At 44.6% G+C, this 16177-nt stretch overlaps 1 protein-coding gene across 1 annotated transcript in view; it reads right to left on the reverse strand.

The window, feature by feature from the left end:
• Positions 1 to 16177, reverse strand: part of LOC128699156 (uncharacterized) — a 136738-nt gene that overhangs the window by 20797 nt on the left and 99764 nt on the right. The gene's annotated exons all lie outside the window — the stretch shown is intronic.

Consider the following 16177-nt stretch of genomic DNA (forward strand, 5'->3'; position numbering starts at 1 on the left):
ATTTATTAACTTTCTTCAGTAAAGCTTTTGAGGCTGTTGACCACGATAAAGAATTTGATATTATTTACTTAGATTTTAGTAAGGCATTTGATAGAGTTCCGCACCAAAGACTGTTGAAGAAAGTAGCAGCTCATGGCATTGGGGAAAGGGTGCTCTCGTGGATCGAATCATGGCTCACAGACAGGAAGCAAAGAGTGTCCATAAATGGGGTTAAATCCGAGTGGGGATCAGTAACAAGTGGCGTTCCACAGGGATCAGTCTTGGGCCCGTTGTTGTTTATAATATATGTCAATGATCTTGATGAAGGAATTACTAGTGATATGAGCAAATTCGCCGATGACACGAAGATAGGTAGGATAATTGATTCAAACGTAGATGTTAGGGAACGTCAGGAGGATTTAGACAAACTCTACTCTTGGTCAGAAAAGTGGCAGATGCAGTTCAATGTAGATAAATGCAAGGTTCTGAAGCTCGGGAGTGTCCATAACCCTAGCACTTATAAGTTAAATAATGTAGAACTTAGCCATACAGATTGCGAAAAGGACTTGGGGGTTATGGTGAGCAGCAACATTGGACACAGAGGGTATATAAAGGCTCTGAGTGAGGTGCAATACTAGTGAGGTACCATTTCGATGTTCACTAGTGGTAGGAGTAGTAGTAGTAGTGGTAACAATTTTGGTCTCCATATTACAGAATGGACATAAATTCGTTAGAAAACATTCAGCGTATGGACTGATGAAGCCACTGTGTGGCGAAACGTTTCCTCAATAAAGATACCCAAGAGTTGCACATGTGTGATGAATGGTTTGAAAAACCGACAAGTTGAAGATTGAGACACTTATGCAGCATATGGGAATCTTTATTCAGGAAACGTTTCGCCACACAGTGGCTTCATCAGTCCAATACAAAGAGGAAGGCGTAAGGAGAGGAGGAGTATGAGGTAATCAGTCCCTCAGCCTGGAGTCGATGTGTTCAGTCCATCAATCTTGTAGAATGTACAGCATAGGGCCGTAGACGTGGCTTATATACTGTAGTGAGGTGACTTGAAGCAGACGGAGGCGGGATCATAGTGGTACCATCCACTAGTCGAAGTAGGTCTTTGTCCAAAGGTTGAACAAGCGTTGAAGAATTCTTTGTAAGAAGATCCCATGATGCTGCAGTGTCTGACAGTTGTGATGAATGGTTTGAAAAACCGACAAGTTGAAGATTGAGACACTTATGCAGCATATGGGAATCTTTATTCAGGAAACGTTTCGCCACACAGTGGCTTCATCAGTCCAATACAAAGAGGAAGGCGTAAGGAGAGGAGGAGTATGAGGTAATCAGTCCCTCAGCCTGGAGTCGATGTGTTCAGTCCATCAATCTTGTAGAATGTACAGCATAGGGCCGTAGACGTGGCTTATATACTGTAGTGAGGTGACTTGAAGCAGACGGAGGCGGGATCATAGTGGTACCATCCACTAGTCGAAGTAGGTCTTTGTCCAAAGGTTGAACAAGCGTTGAAGAATTCTTTGTAAGAAGATCCCATGATGCTGCAGTGTCTGACAGTTGTGATGAATGGTTTGAAAAACCGACAAGTTGAAGATTGAGACACTTATGCAGCATATGGGAATCTTTATTCAGGAAACGTTTCGCCACACAGTGGCTTCATCAGTCCAATACAAAGAGGAAGGCGTAAGGAGAGGAGGAGTATGAGGTAATCAGTCCCTCAGCCTGGAGTCGATGTGTTCAGTCCATCAATCTTGTAGAATGTACAGCATAGGGCCGTAGACGTGGCTTATATACTGTAGTGAGGTGACTTGAAGCAGACGGAGGCGGGATCATAGTGGTACCATCCACTAGTCGAAGTAGGTCTTTGTCCAAAGGTTGAACAAGCGTTGAAGAATTCTTTGTAAGAAGATCCCATGATGCTGCAGTGTCTGACAGTTGTGATGAATGGTTTGAAAAACCGACAAGTTGAAGATTGAGACACTTATGCAGCATATGGGAATCTTTATTCAGGAAACGTTTCGCCACACAGTGGCTTCATCAGTCCAATACAAAGAGGAAGGCGTAAGGAGAGGAGGAGTATGAGGTAATCAGTCCCTCAGCCTGGAGTCGATGTGTTCAGTCCATCAATCTTGTAGAATGTACAGCATAGGGCCGTAGACGTGGCTTATATACTGTAGTGAGGTGACTTGAAGCAGACGGAGGCGGGATCATAGTGGTACCATCCACTAGTCGAAGTAGGTCTTTGTCCAAAGGTTGAACAAGCGTTGAAGAATTCTTTGTAAGAAGATCCCATGATGCTGCAGTGTCTGACAGTTGTGATGAATGGTTTGAAAAACCGACAAGTTGAAGATTGAGACACTTATGCAGCATATGGGAATCTTTATTCAGGAAACGTTTCGCCACACAGTGGCTTCATCAGTCCAATACAAAGAGGAAGGCGTAAGGAGAGGAGGAGTATGAGGTAATCAGTCCCTCAGCCTGGAGTCGATGTGTTCAGTCCATCAATCTTGTAGAATGTACAGCATAGGGCCGTAGACGTGGCTTATATACTGTAGTGAGGTGACTTGAAGCAGACGGAGGCGGGATCATAGTGGTACCATCCACTAGTCGAAGTAGGTCTTTGTCCAAAGGTTGAACAAGCGTTGAAGAATTCTTTGTAAGAAGATCCCATGATGCTGCAGTGTCTGACAGTTGTGATGAATGGTTTGAAAAACCGACAAGTTGAAGATTGAGACACTTATGCAGCATATGGGAATCTTTATTCAGGAAACGTTTCGCCACACAGTGGCTTCATCAGTCCAATACAAAGAGGAAGGCGTAAGGAGAGGAGGAGTATGAGGTAATCAGTCCCTCAGCCTGGAGTCGATGTGTTCAGTCCATCAATCTTGTAGAATGTACAGCATAGGGCCGTAGACGTGGCTTATATACTGTAGTGAGGTGACTTGAAGCAGACGGAGGCGGGATCATAGTGGTACCATCCACTAGTCGAAGTAGGTCTTTGTCCAAAGGTTGAACAAGCGTTGAAGAATTCTTTGTAAGAAGATCCCATGATGCTGCAGTGTCTGACAGTTGTGATGAATGGTTTGAAAAACCGACAAGTTGAAGATTGAGACACTTATGCAGCATATGGGAATCTTTATTCAGGAAACGTTTCGCCACACAGTGGCTTCATCAGTCCAATACAAAGAGGAAGGCGTAAGGAGAGGAGGAGTATGAGGTAATCAGTCCCTCAGCCTGGAGTCGATGTGTTCAGTCCATCAATCTTGTAGAATGTACAGCATAGGGCCGTAGACGTGGCTTATATACTGTAGTGAGGTGACTTGAAGCAGACGGAGGCGGGATCATAGTGGTACCATCCACTAGTCGAAGTAGGTCTTTGTCCAAAGGTTGAACAAGCGTTGAAGAATTCTTTGTAAGAAGATCCCATGATGCTGCAGTGTCTGACAGTTGTGATGAATGGTTTGAAAAACCGACAAGTTGAAGATTGAGACACTTATGCAGCATATGGGAATCTTTATTCAGGAAACGTTTCGCCACACAGTGGCTTCATCAGTCCAATACAAAGAGGAAGGCGTAAGGAGAGGAGGAGTATGAGGTAATCAGTCCCTCAGCCTGGAGTCGATGTGTTCAGTCCATCAATCTTGTAGAATGTACAGCATAGGGCCGTAGACGTGGCTTATATACTGTAGTGAGGTGACTTGAAGCAGACGGAGGCGGGATCATAGTGGTACCATCCACTAGTCGAAGTAGGTCTTTGTCCAAAGGTTGAACAAGCGTTGAAGAATTCTTTGTAAGAAGATCCCATGATGCTGCAGTGTCTGACAGTTGTGATGAATGGTTTGAAAAACCGACAAGTTGAAGATTGAGACACTTATGCAGCATATGGAAATCTTTATTCAGGAAACGTTTCGCCACACAGTGGCTTCATCAGTCCAATACAAAGAGGAAGGCGTAAGGAGAGGAGGAGTATGAGGTAATCAGTCCCTCAGCCTGGAGTCGATGTGTTCAGTCCATCAATCTTGTAGAATGTACAGCATAGGGCCGTAGACGTGGCTTATATACTGTAGTGAGGTGACTTGAAGCAGACGGAGGCGGGATCATAGTGGTACCATCCACTAGTCGAAGTAGGTCTTTGTCCAAAGGTTGAACAAGTGTCTCAATCTTCAACTTGTCGGTTTTTCAAACCATTCATCACAACTGTCAGACACTGCAGCATCATGGGATCTTCTTACAAAGAATTCTTCAACGCTTGTTCAACAGACCTGCATTCGACTAGTGGAATGGGTTCACCACTGCTGAATCCGCCTCCGTCTGCTTCGAAGTCGCCATCACTGCAGTATATAAGCCACCGTCTACAGGCCCTATGCTGTGCGTTCTACAAGGGATTGATGGACTGAACACGTCGACTCAGGAACTGAGGACTGATTTTGCCTCATACTCCTCTGCCTTACGCCTTCACTCTTTGTCATTGGACTGATGAAAGCCTACTGTGATCGGACGAGCGTTTCCTGAATAAAGAATTCCCGTAATGCTGCATGGTGTGCTCAATGCTTCAACGATCAAGTTTTCAAGGCCATTTACATCTGGAACTATCCAGAACACTGCGGCATCATGGGATACTTCTTATAAAAAGAATTCTTCAACGCTTTGTTGGAACCTTTTGGAACAAAGAACCTACTTTCGACTAGTGGATGGTATACTATAGATCCGCCTTCCGTCTGCTTCAAAGTCACCTCACTTACAGTATAAGTAACCGTCTACCGGCCCTATGCTGTACGATTCTGCAAGATTGATGGACTGAACACATCGGCTCCAGGCTGGAGGGTTGGTTGCCTCGTATCACCTGTCTTGCTCCGGCTTACCTTCCTTCTTTGTTATTGGAACTGATGAAAGCCACTGCTGATGGACGAGCGTTTCTGAATAAATTCCTTCCGTAATGCTGCATGAAGTGTATGCAATACTTCGGCTTTGTCGGTTTTTCAAACCATTCATGCTGGTATTGTCAGAACACTGCAGGCATCATGGGGATGTTGCTTACAAAAGAATTCTTTCCGGCGCTTTGTTCATTGCCTGGTTCAAAGACCTTGCTTCGACTAGGTGGATGGTGCCTGCTATGATCCCGCCTTCCGTCTGCTTCAGAAGTCCGCCTCGCTACGGCGTATATAAGCCAAGCCGATCTTACGGCCTATGCTCATTCTACAAGATTGATTGGACTGAATATCGGACTCCAGGCTGAAGGGGAACACAATTGACCACCTCATGCTCTCCTCCTCTCCGCCTTACGCCTTCCTGCTGTGATTGGACTGATGAAAGCCTGCTGTATTGGCCCGACGGTATTTCCCTGAATAAAGATTCCCCGTATGCTGCATAAAATTAATGCTTGAATCTTCAACTTGCTTCGGATCGCCAATTTTCGAGCCGTCGTTGGCTGTCAGAACGCTGCGGCATCATGGGATGTTCTTACAAGGAGTGGCTTCGGCAACGTTGTTGCAACCTTTGGACAAGGGACCTACTTCGACTAATTGGATGGTAGCCGCCCATATGATCCGCCGCTCCGTCTGCTTCGTCCTCACCTACGGTGATGTAAGCCACGTCTGCAACGGCCCTATGCTGCCGCATTCTACAAGAATTGATGGACTAGTTTCACATCGACTCCGAGGCTGAAGGGACTGATTACCCTCATACTCCTCCTCTCCATTACGCCTTCCTCTGCATGTCCGGACTGATGAAAAGCCGCTGTGTGGTGACAGGCATTTCTTGGATGGTACCACTATGATCCCGCCTCCGTCTGCTTCAAGTCACCTCACTACAGTATATAAGCCACGTCTACGGCCCTATGCTGTACATTCTACAAGATTGATGGACTGAACACATCGACTCCAGGCTGAGGGACTGATTACCTCATACTCCTCCTCTCCTTACGCCTTCCTCTTTGTATTGGACTGATGAAGCCACTGTGTGGCGAAACGTTTCCTGAATAAAGATTCCCATATGCTGCATAAGTGTCTCAATCTTCAACTTGTCGGTTTTTCAAACCATTCATCACAACTGTCAGACACTGCAGCATCATGGGATCTTCTTACAAAGAATTCTTCAACGCTTGTTCAACCTTTGGACAAAGACCTACTTCGACTAGTGGATGGTACCACTATGATCCCGCCTCCGTCTGCTTCAAGTCACCTCACTACAGTATATAAGCCACGTCTACGGCCCTATGCTGTACATTCTACAAGATTGATGGACTGAACACATCGACTCCAGGCTGAGGGACTGATTACCTCATACTCCTCCTCTCCTTACGCCTTCCTCTTTGTATTGGACTGATGAAGCCACTGTGTGGCGAAACGTTTCCTGAATAAAGATTCCCATATGCTGCATAAGTGTCTCAATCTTCAACTTGTCGGTTTTTCAAACCATTCATCACAACTGTCAGACACTGCAGCATCATGGGATCTTCTTACAAAGAATTCTTCAACGCTTGTTCAACCTTTGGACAAAGACCTACTTCGACTAGTGGATGGTACCACTATGATCCCGCCTCCGTCTGCTTCAAGTCACCTCACTACAGTATATAAGCCACGTCTACGGCCCTATGCTGTACATTCTACAAGATTGATGGACTGAACACATCGACTCCAGGCTGAGGGACTGATTACCTCATACTCCTCCTCTCCTTACGCCTTCCTCTTTGTATTGGACTGATGAAGCCACTGTGTGGCGAAACGTTTCCTGAATAAAGATTCCCATATGCTGCATAAGTGTCTCAATCTTCAACTTGTCGGTTTTTCAAACCATTCATCACAACTGTCAGACACTGCAGCATCATGGGATCTTCTTACAAAGAATTCTTCAACGCTTGTTCAACCTTTGGACAAAGACCTACTTCGACTAGTGGATGGTACCACTATGATCCCGCCTCCGTCTGCTTCAAGTCACCTCACTACAGTATATAAGCCACGTCTACGGCCCTATGCTGTACATTCTACAAGATTGATGGACTGAACACATCGACTCCAGGCTGAGGGACTGATTACCTCATACTCCTCCTCTCCTTACGCCTTCCTCTTTGTATTGGACTGATGAAGCCACTGTGTGGCGAAACGTTTCCTGAATAAAGATTCCCATATGCTGCATAAGTGTCTCAATCTTCAACTTGTCGGTTTTTCAAACCATTCATCACAACTGTCAGACACTGCAGCATCATGGGATCTTCTTACAAAGAATTCTTCAACGCTTGTTCAACCTTTGGACAAAGACCTACTTCGACTAGTGGATGGTACCACTATGATCCCGCCTCCGTCTGCTTCAAGTCACCTCACTACAGTATATAAGCCACGTCTACGGCCCTATGCTGTACATTCTACAAGATTGATGGACTGAACACATCGACTCCAGGCTGAGGGACTGATTACCTCATACTCCTCCTCTCCTTACGCCTTCCTCTTTGTATTGGACTGATGAAGCCACTGTGTGGCGAAACGTTTCCTGAATAAAGATTCCCATATGCTGCATAAGTGTCTCAATCTTCAACTTGTCGGTTTTTCAAACCATTCATCACAACTGTCAGACACTGCAGCATCATGGGATCTTCTTACAAAGAATTCTTCAACGCTTGTTCAACCTTTGGACAAAGACCTACTTCGACTAGTGGATGGTACCACTATGATCCCGCCTCCGTCTGCTTCAAGTCACCTCACTACAGTATATAAGCCACGTCTACGGCCCTATGCTGTACATTCTACAAGATTGATGGACTGAACACATCGACTCCAGGCTGAGGGACTGATTACCTCATACTCCTCCTCTCCTTACGCCTTCCTCTTTGTATTGGACTGATGAAGCCACTGTGTGGCGAAACGTTTCCTGAATAAAGATTCCCATATGCTGCATAAGTGTCTCAATCTTCAACTTGTCGGTTTTTCAAACCATTCATCACAACTGTCAGACACTGCAGCATCATGGGATCTTCTTACAAAGAATTCTTCAACGCTTGTTCAACCTTTGGACAAAGACCTACTTCGACTAGTGGATGGTACCACTATGATCCCGCCTCCGTCTGCTTCAAGTCACCTCACTACAGTATATAAGCCACGTCTACGGCCCTATGCTGTACATTCTACAAGATTGATGGACTGAACACATCGACTCCAGGCTGAGGGACTGATTACCTCATACTCCTCCTCTCCTTACGCCTTCCTCTTTGTATTGGACTGATGAAGCCACTGTGTGGCGAAACGTTTCCTGAATAAAGATTCCCATATGCTGCATAAGTGTCTCAATCTTCAACTTGTCGGTTTTTCAAACCATTCATCACAACTGTCAGACACTGCAGCATCATGGGATCTTCTTACAAAGAATTCTTCAACGCTTGTTCAACCTTTGGACAAAGACCTACTTCGACTAGTGGATGGTACCACTATGATCCCGCCTCCGTCTGCTTCAAGTCACCTCACTACAGTATATAAGCCACGTCTACGGCCCTATGCTGTACATTCTACAAGATTGATGGACTGAACACATCGACTCCAGGCTGAGGGACTGATTACCTCATACTCCTCCTCTCCTTACGCCTTCCTCTTTGTATTGGACTGATGAAGCCACTGTGTGGCGAAACGTTTCCTGAATAAAGATTCCCATATGCTGCATAAGTGTCTCAATCTTCAACTTGTCGGTTTTTCAAACCATTCATCACAACTGTCAGACACTGCAGCATCATGGGATCTTCTTACAAAGAATTCTTCAACGCTTGTTCAACCTTTGGACAAAGACCTACTTCGACTAGTGGATGGTACCACTATGATCCCGCCTCCGTCTGCTTCAAGTCACCTCACTACAGTATATAAGCCACGTCTACGGCCCTATGCTGTACATTCTACAAGATTGATGGACTGAACACATCGACTCCAGGCTGAGGGACTGATTACCTCATACTCCTCCTCTCCTTACGCCTTCCTCTTTGTATTGGACTGATGAAGCCACTGTGTGGCGAAACGTTTCCTGAATAAAGATTCCCATATGCTGCATAAGTGTCTCAATCTTCAACTTGTCGGTTTTTCAAACCATTCATCACAACTGTCAGACACTGCAGCATCATGGGATCTTCTTACAAAGAATTCTTCAACGCTTGTTCAACCTTTGGACAAAGACCTACTTCGACTAGTGGATGGTACCACTATGATCCCGCCTCCGTCTGCTTCAAGTCACCTCACTACAGTATATAAGCCACGTCTACGGCCCTATGCTGTACATTCTACAAGATTGATGGACTGAACACATCGACTCCAGGCTGAGGGACTGATTACCTCATACTCCTCCTCTCCTTACGCCTTCCTCTTTGTATTGGACTGATGAAGCCACTGTGTGGCGAAACGTTTCCTGAATAAAGATTCCCATATGCTGCATAAGTGTCTCAATCTTCAACTTGTCGGTTTTTCAAACCATTCATCACAACTGTCAGACACTGCAGCATCATGGGATCTTCTTACAAAGAATTCTTCAACGCTTGTTCAACCTTTGGACAAAGACCTACTTCGACTAGTGGATGGTACCACTATGATCCCGCCTCCGTCTGCTTCAAGTCACCTCACTACAGTATATAAGCCACGTCTACGGCCCTATGCTGTACATTCTACAAGATTGATGGACTGAACACATCGACTCCAGGCTGAGGGACTGATTACCTCATACTCCTCCTCTCCTTACGCCTTCCTCTTTGTATTGGACTGATGAAGCCACTGTGTGGCGAAACGTTTCCTGAATAAAGATTCCCATATGCTGCATAAGTGTCTCAATCTTCAACTTGTCGGTTTTTCAAACCATTCATCACAACTGTCAGACACTGCAGCATCATGGGATCTTCTTACAAAGAATTCTTCAACGCTTGTTCAACCTTTGGACAAAGACCTACTTCGACTAGTGGATGGTACCACTATGATCCCGCCTCCGTCTGCTTCAAGTCACCTCACTACAGTATATAAGCCACGTCTACGGCCCTATGCTGTACATTCTACAAGATTGATGGACTGAACACATCGACTCCAGGCTGAGGGACTGATTACCTCATACTCCTCCTCTCCTTACGCCTTCCTCTTTGTATTGGACTGATGAAGCCACTGTGTGGCGAAACGTTTCCTGAATAAAGATTCCCATATGCTGCATAAGTGTCTCAATCTTCAACTTGTCGGTTTTTCAAACCATTCATCACAACTGTCAGACACTGCAGCATCATGGGATCTTCTTACAAAGAATTCTTCAACGCTTGTTCAACCTTTGGACAAAGACCTACTTCGACTAGTGGATGGTACCACTATGATCCCGCCTCCGTCTGCTTCAAGTCACCTCACTACAGTATATAAGCCACGTCTACGGCCCTATGCTGTACATTCTACAAGATTGATGGACTGAACACATCGACTCCAGGCTGAGGGACTGATTACCTCATACTCCTCCTCTCCTTACGCCTTCCTCTTTGTATTGGACTGATGAAGCCACTGTGTGGCGAAACGTTTCCTGAATAAAGATTCCCATATGCTGCATAAGTGTCTCAATCTTCAACTTGTCGGTTTTTCAAACCATTCATCACAACTGTCAGACACTGCAGCATCATGGGATCTTCTTACAAAGAATTCTTCAACGCTTGTTCAACCTTTGGACAAAGACCTACTTCGACTAGTGGATGGTACCACTATGATCCCGCCTCCGTCTGCTTCAAGTCACCTCACTACAGTATATAAGCCACGTCTACGGCCCTATGCTGTACATTCTACAAGATTGATGGACTGAACACATCGACTCCAGGCTGAGGGACTGATTACCTCATACTCCTCCTCTCCTTACGCCTTCCTCTTTGTATTGGACTGATGAAGCCACTGTGTGGCGAAACGTTTCCTGAATAAAGATTCCCATATGCTGCATAAGTGTCTCAATCTTCAACTTGTCGGTTTTTCAAACCATTCATCACAACTGTCAGACACTGCAGCATCATGGGATCTTCTTACAAAGAATTCTTCAACGCTTGTTCAACCTTTGGACAAAGACCTACTTCGACTAGTGGATGGTACCACTATGATCCCGCCTCCGTCTGCTTCAAGTCACCTCACTACAGTATATAAGCCACGTCTACGGCCCTATGCTGTATGCTGTACATTCTACAAGATTGATGGACTGAACACATCGACTCCAGGCTGAGGGACTGATTACCTCATACTCCTCCTCTCCTTACGCCTTCCTCTTTGTATTGGACTGATGAAGCCACTGTGTGGCGAAACGTTTCCTGAATAAAGATTCCCATATGCTGCATAAGTGTCTCAATCTTCAACTTGTCGGTTTTTCAAACCATTCATCACAACTGTCAGACACTGCAGCATCATGGGATCTTCTTACAAAGAATTCTTCAACGCTTGTTCAACCTTTGGACAAAGACCTACTTCGACTAGTGGATGGTACCACTATGATCCCGCCTCCGTCTGCTTCAAGTCACCTCACTACAGTATATAAGCCACGTCTACGGCCCTATGCTGTACATTCTACAAGATTGATGGACTGAACACATCGACTCCAGGCTGAGGGACTGATTACCTCATACTCCTCCTCTCCTTACGCCTTCCTCTTTGTATTGGACTGATGAAGCCACTGTGTGGCGAAACGTTTCCTGAATAAAGATTCCCATATGCTGCATAAGTGTCTCAATCTTCAACTTGTCGGTTTTTCAAACCATTCATCACAACTGTCAGACACTGCAGCATCATGGGATCTTCTTACAAAGAATTCTTCAACGCTTGTTCAACCTTTGGACAAAGACCTACTTCGACTAGTGGATGGTACCACTATGATCCCGCCTCCGTCTGCTTCAAGTCACCTCACTACAGTATATAAGCCACGTCTACGGCCCTATGCTGTACATTCTACAAGATTGATGGACTGAACACATCGACTCCAGGCTGAGGGACTGATTACCTCATACTCCTCCTCTCCTTACGCCTTCCTCTTTGTATTGGACTGATGAAGCCACTGTGTGGCGAAACGTTTCCTGAATAAAGATTCCCATATGCTGCATAAGTGTCTCAATCTTCAACTTGTCGGTTTTTCAAACCATTCATCACAACTGTCAGACACTGCAGCATCATGGGATCTTCTTACAAAGAATTCTTCAACGCTTGTTCAACCTTTGGACAAAGACCTACTTCGACTAGTGGATGGTACCACTATGATCCCGCCTCCGTCTGCTTCAAGTCACCTCACTACAGTATATAAGCCACGTCTACGGCCCTATGCTGTACATTCTACAAGATTGATGGACTGAACACATCGACTCCAGGCTGAGGGACTGATTACCTCATACTCCTCCTCTCCTTACGCCTTCCTCTTTGTATTGGACTGATGAAGCCACTGTGTGGCGAAACGTTTCCTGAATAAAGATTCCCATATGCTGCATAAGTGTCTCAATCTTCAGTTGCACATGTGTCTAATTTATCAACATGTCGGTTCTCTGAACCATTCATCTACAAATCTGTCAGACACTGCAACTTCTTGGGATCTTAATACTTAGGAATTCTTCGCTTGCCTAATTCTTGGGCACGACCTACTTCCACATTGAACAAATGTGACACGACCTATGACTGCCGCACCTCTCCTGCCATACGGTTTATAAGCTGCTTCTCCGCTGATATGCCGTATTCTATTCAAGATTGATGGACTGAACACATCGACTCAAGGTTGAGGGACTGATTACCTCATTGTCCTCCTGTTCTTCAAGTTTCTCCTACGTATGGACTGATGAAGCCACTGTGTGGGGAAACGTTTCCTCAATAAAGATACCCAAGAGTTGCACATGTGTCTAATTTATCAACATGTCGGTTCTCTGAACCATTCATCTGTAAAGGACCTGCCTAGTATGGGCCAACAGGCCTGCTGCAGTGTTCCTCCTTTCTTATGTTCTTATGTTCTCAGGGAAGAATGGTATTGTAATAAAGTTGGTAGAATTACCGACAATATGTAAAGTAAAAGGACACAAGTGCAACTAATGTGCCATTACCAGGTAATGGCTTGATAAAGCTCCTGGAGAGCGAAACGTTGCCACAATAAATGTCACATTAGTTGCACTTGTGTCCTTTTACTTTACAAGAATGGTATTGCAACCATTACTGGAAACTTCTTGATTTCTGCTCCAACTATGAGGTGCACACGGCGAGGTGTACACGGTACGGTACACACAGTCAGGTATACTTGATGTGATGCACACAGAGGTACACAGGGTGAGGGAGCAATATAAACAAGGTGTCCCAGGAAGGTCTTAACCCGCGTCATCCATCTCTGACTCCAGAGTTTGATCAATCACAGTTTTTTCCCATCCAGCCAGGGTATTTTTTCCTTCTATTTCCTATCCATGATTTAATGGATTGCATTAATTACGGTGAGATATCGTAGGAGAGTTGAAAAAGAGATGACGTCAGAGGGAGAGGGAAGAGTGAAAGAAAGAGGGGAAAGGAAAGGGGAGGAATAGAAGAGGTGAAGGAGGAGAACAGGGAAGGGAAAGTGTCTTACCTAACAACAGGGAAGGGAAAGCTGAGTAAATCAGAGCCAAAAAGGACAGGGAAAAAAACGGTTATTGTAATTTATGAGGAGGGTTTGAAGCCGAGACTCGACCCCTGCAAACATAACTCAGTGAGTACACACACTAAGAAAACTCCATAAGTCTCTGGGGACAGAGCCCCTCCTTCAAAAACTAGGAGACAGCAATTAGCATCTCACTACTCAAACAGCAAACATTGTTTAAAAATCATTCAAGGACTTACACTTTCAGGACCTTGATTCAAATAAAAGCATAATAAACACCGGTGAGTAGAACAAGTGATCAAACTTAGAAAAACAAAAGAAAGAGAACATACTGTATATAAGTTGGTAGAATTACCGACAATATGTAAAGTATAAGGACACAAGTGCAACTAATGTGACATTTAGCTCTTGGAGAGCGAAACGTTGCCACAATAAAATGTCACATTAGTTGCACTTGTGTCCTTATACTTTACAAAGAGAACATAAGAAAAGAGGAACACTGCAGAAGGCCTGCTGGCCCATATCAAAACCACCACTACCCAAGAAATCACTCTCACACCCACGACACCAATCAAACCCAGCCCCTCCCACTCATATATTTACCCAATCTCTTCTTAAAGCTACCCAGGGTCCTAGCCTCGATTACCTTACTCGGAAGATTGTTCCACGCATATACAACTCTGAAAACCAGTACTTACCTATGTCCTTTTTAAATCTAAATTTATCCAACTTAATCCGTTATTCCTGATTCTTACCTGAGTTGATATCGTCAGTATTTTATTAATATCGTCTTTGTTTATGCCCATCATCCACTTATACACTTCGATGATATCTCCTCTCATTCTACGTCTCTCAAGAGAGTGAAGATTCAAGGCTCTAAGTCTGTCTTCATACAGGAGATTCCTTATACAATGAATCATTTTAGTCATCATTCTCTGTATGTTCTTCAATGAATTTATATCCATCCTGAAGTAAGGAGACCAAAACTGAGCGGCATAATCCAAGTGAGGCCTCACTAGTGATGGTTTAGAAAGACACGTAAGCAAACACTATAACATATTTATTAGAAAACGTTTCGGTCCTGGGACCTTGATCACTTCTAACATACAGAGGTAGAAAGACATTATATATAGGCGGAGAGTGAGATGTGACGCACGTGACCTGAGGAATGTCATAAGAACATAAGAATGGAGGAACACGTTTTCTAATAAATATGTTATAGTGTTTGCTTACGGGTCTTTCTAAACCAACTTGTCGGTATTTATTACCAAGGTTTATACCATCTCACTAGTGATGTATAGAGCTGTAAAATAACTTTTGGACTCCTGTTACTTATACTTGAAATAAATCCTAGCAATCTGTTAGCCTTATTGCGCACACTTAGGCACTGTTGTCTTGATAGTTCCTGACTATGGAACTGAACTTCTCCAGGCCGAGGGACTGACAACCTCAAATTCTACGACTTTAAGGGTGATGGACTGATTACATCGTCTTCACATCTCTACTGCTCCTGCCTACTTTCTGTATTCGACTGAAGAAGCCTACTAGGCGAAACGTTACTACTGTTGCATATGTGTCTTACCTAACAACCTGTCGGTATTGTATACCATTTTGATGTTCAGGTTTCTACCTACCATGACTCCCAAGTCCTTAGCTTACACTTGAGGCCTTGACTTACGTAAGAGTACGCAGAACCAACATGGAGCTCTTATGACGTGCAACATCTTGGACATAATCACAAGACTAGAAATATTTGTCTACAGTCTTCTGAGTATGTCCAAGTACTGTATTGATAAAGCCACTGGATGGCGAAACGTCTATAAATACAGATACCCAGATATTGCACATGTGTCTAATTCACCACATATCAATGAGTACACACAGAGGGACATGTATACACACATGGACACGTACACACAGGGGTATGTACACACACAGGAACACGTACACACAGCAAACAGGCGGAGACAGGAGTTGTGACTCGACCTCTGCAACCACAAACAGTTGAGTACACAGAGACATGCTCACAGAGACATGCACACACAGACACACACACACAAACACGCACAAACACACAAAGACGGGATGTTCCAGAGATGGGACACAGACACAAGAGGTCACAATTGGAAGTTGAAGACTCAGATGAATCAAAGGGATGTTAGGAAGTATTTCTTCAGTCATAGAGAAGTCAAGCCGTGGAATAGCCTAGAAAGTGAAGTAGTGGAGGAGGGAACCATACATAGTTTTAAGGCGAGGTATGATAAAGCTCATGGAGCAGGGAGAGAGAGGACCTAGTAGCAATCAGTGAAGAGGCGGGGCCAGGAGCTATGAATCGACCCCTGCAACCACAAACAGGTGAGCACACACACACACACACACACACAATACATCTATCGAAACAGGGAGATTGCCTGAGGCATGGAAGACAGCAAATGTAGTCCCAATCTTTAAAAAAGAAGACAGACATGAAGCATTAAACTACAGACCAGTGTCACTGACATGTATAGTATGCAAAATCATGGAGAAGATTATCAGGAGAAGAGTGGTGGAACACCTAGAAAGGAACGATCTCATCAACAGCAGCCAACATGGTTTCAGGGACGGGAAATCCTGTGTCACAAACCTACTGGAG

The sequence above is a fragment of the Cherax quadricarinatus genome, chromosome 54, assembly GCF_038502225.1.
Source record: "Cherax quadricarinatus isolate ZL_2023a chromosome 54, ASM3850222v1, whole genome shotgun sequence".
Classification (NCBI taxonomy): Eukaryota; Metazoa; Arthropoda; class Malacostraca; order Decapoda; family Parastacidae; genus Cherax; species Cherax quadricarinatus.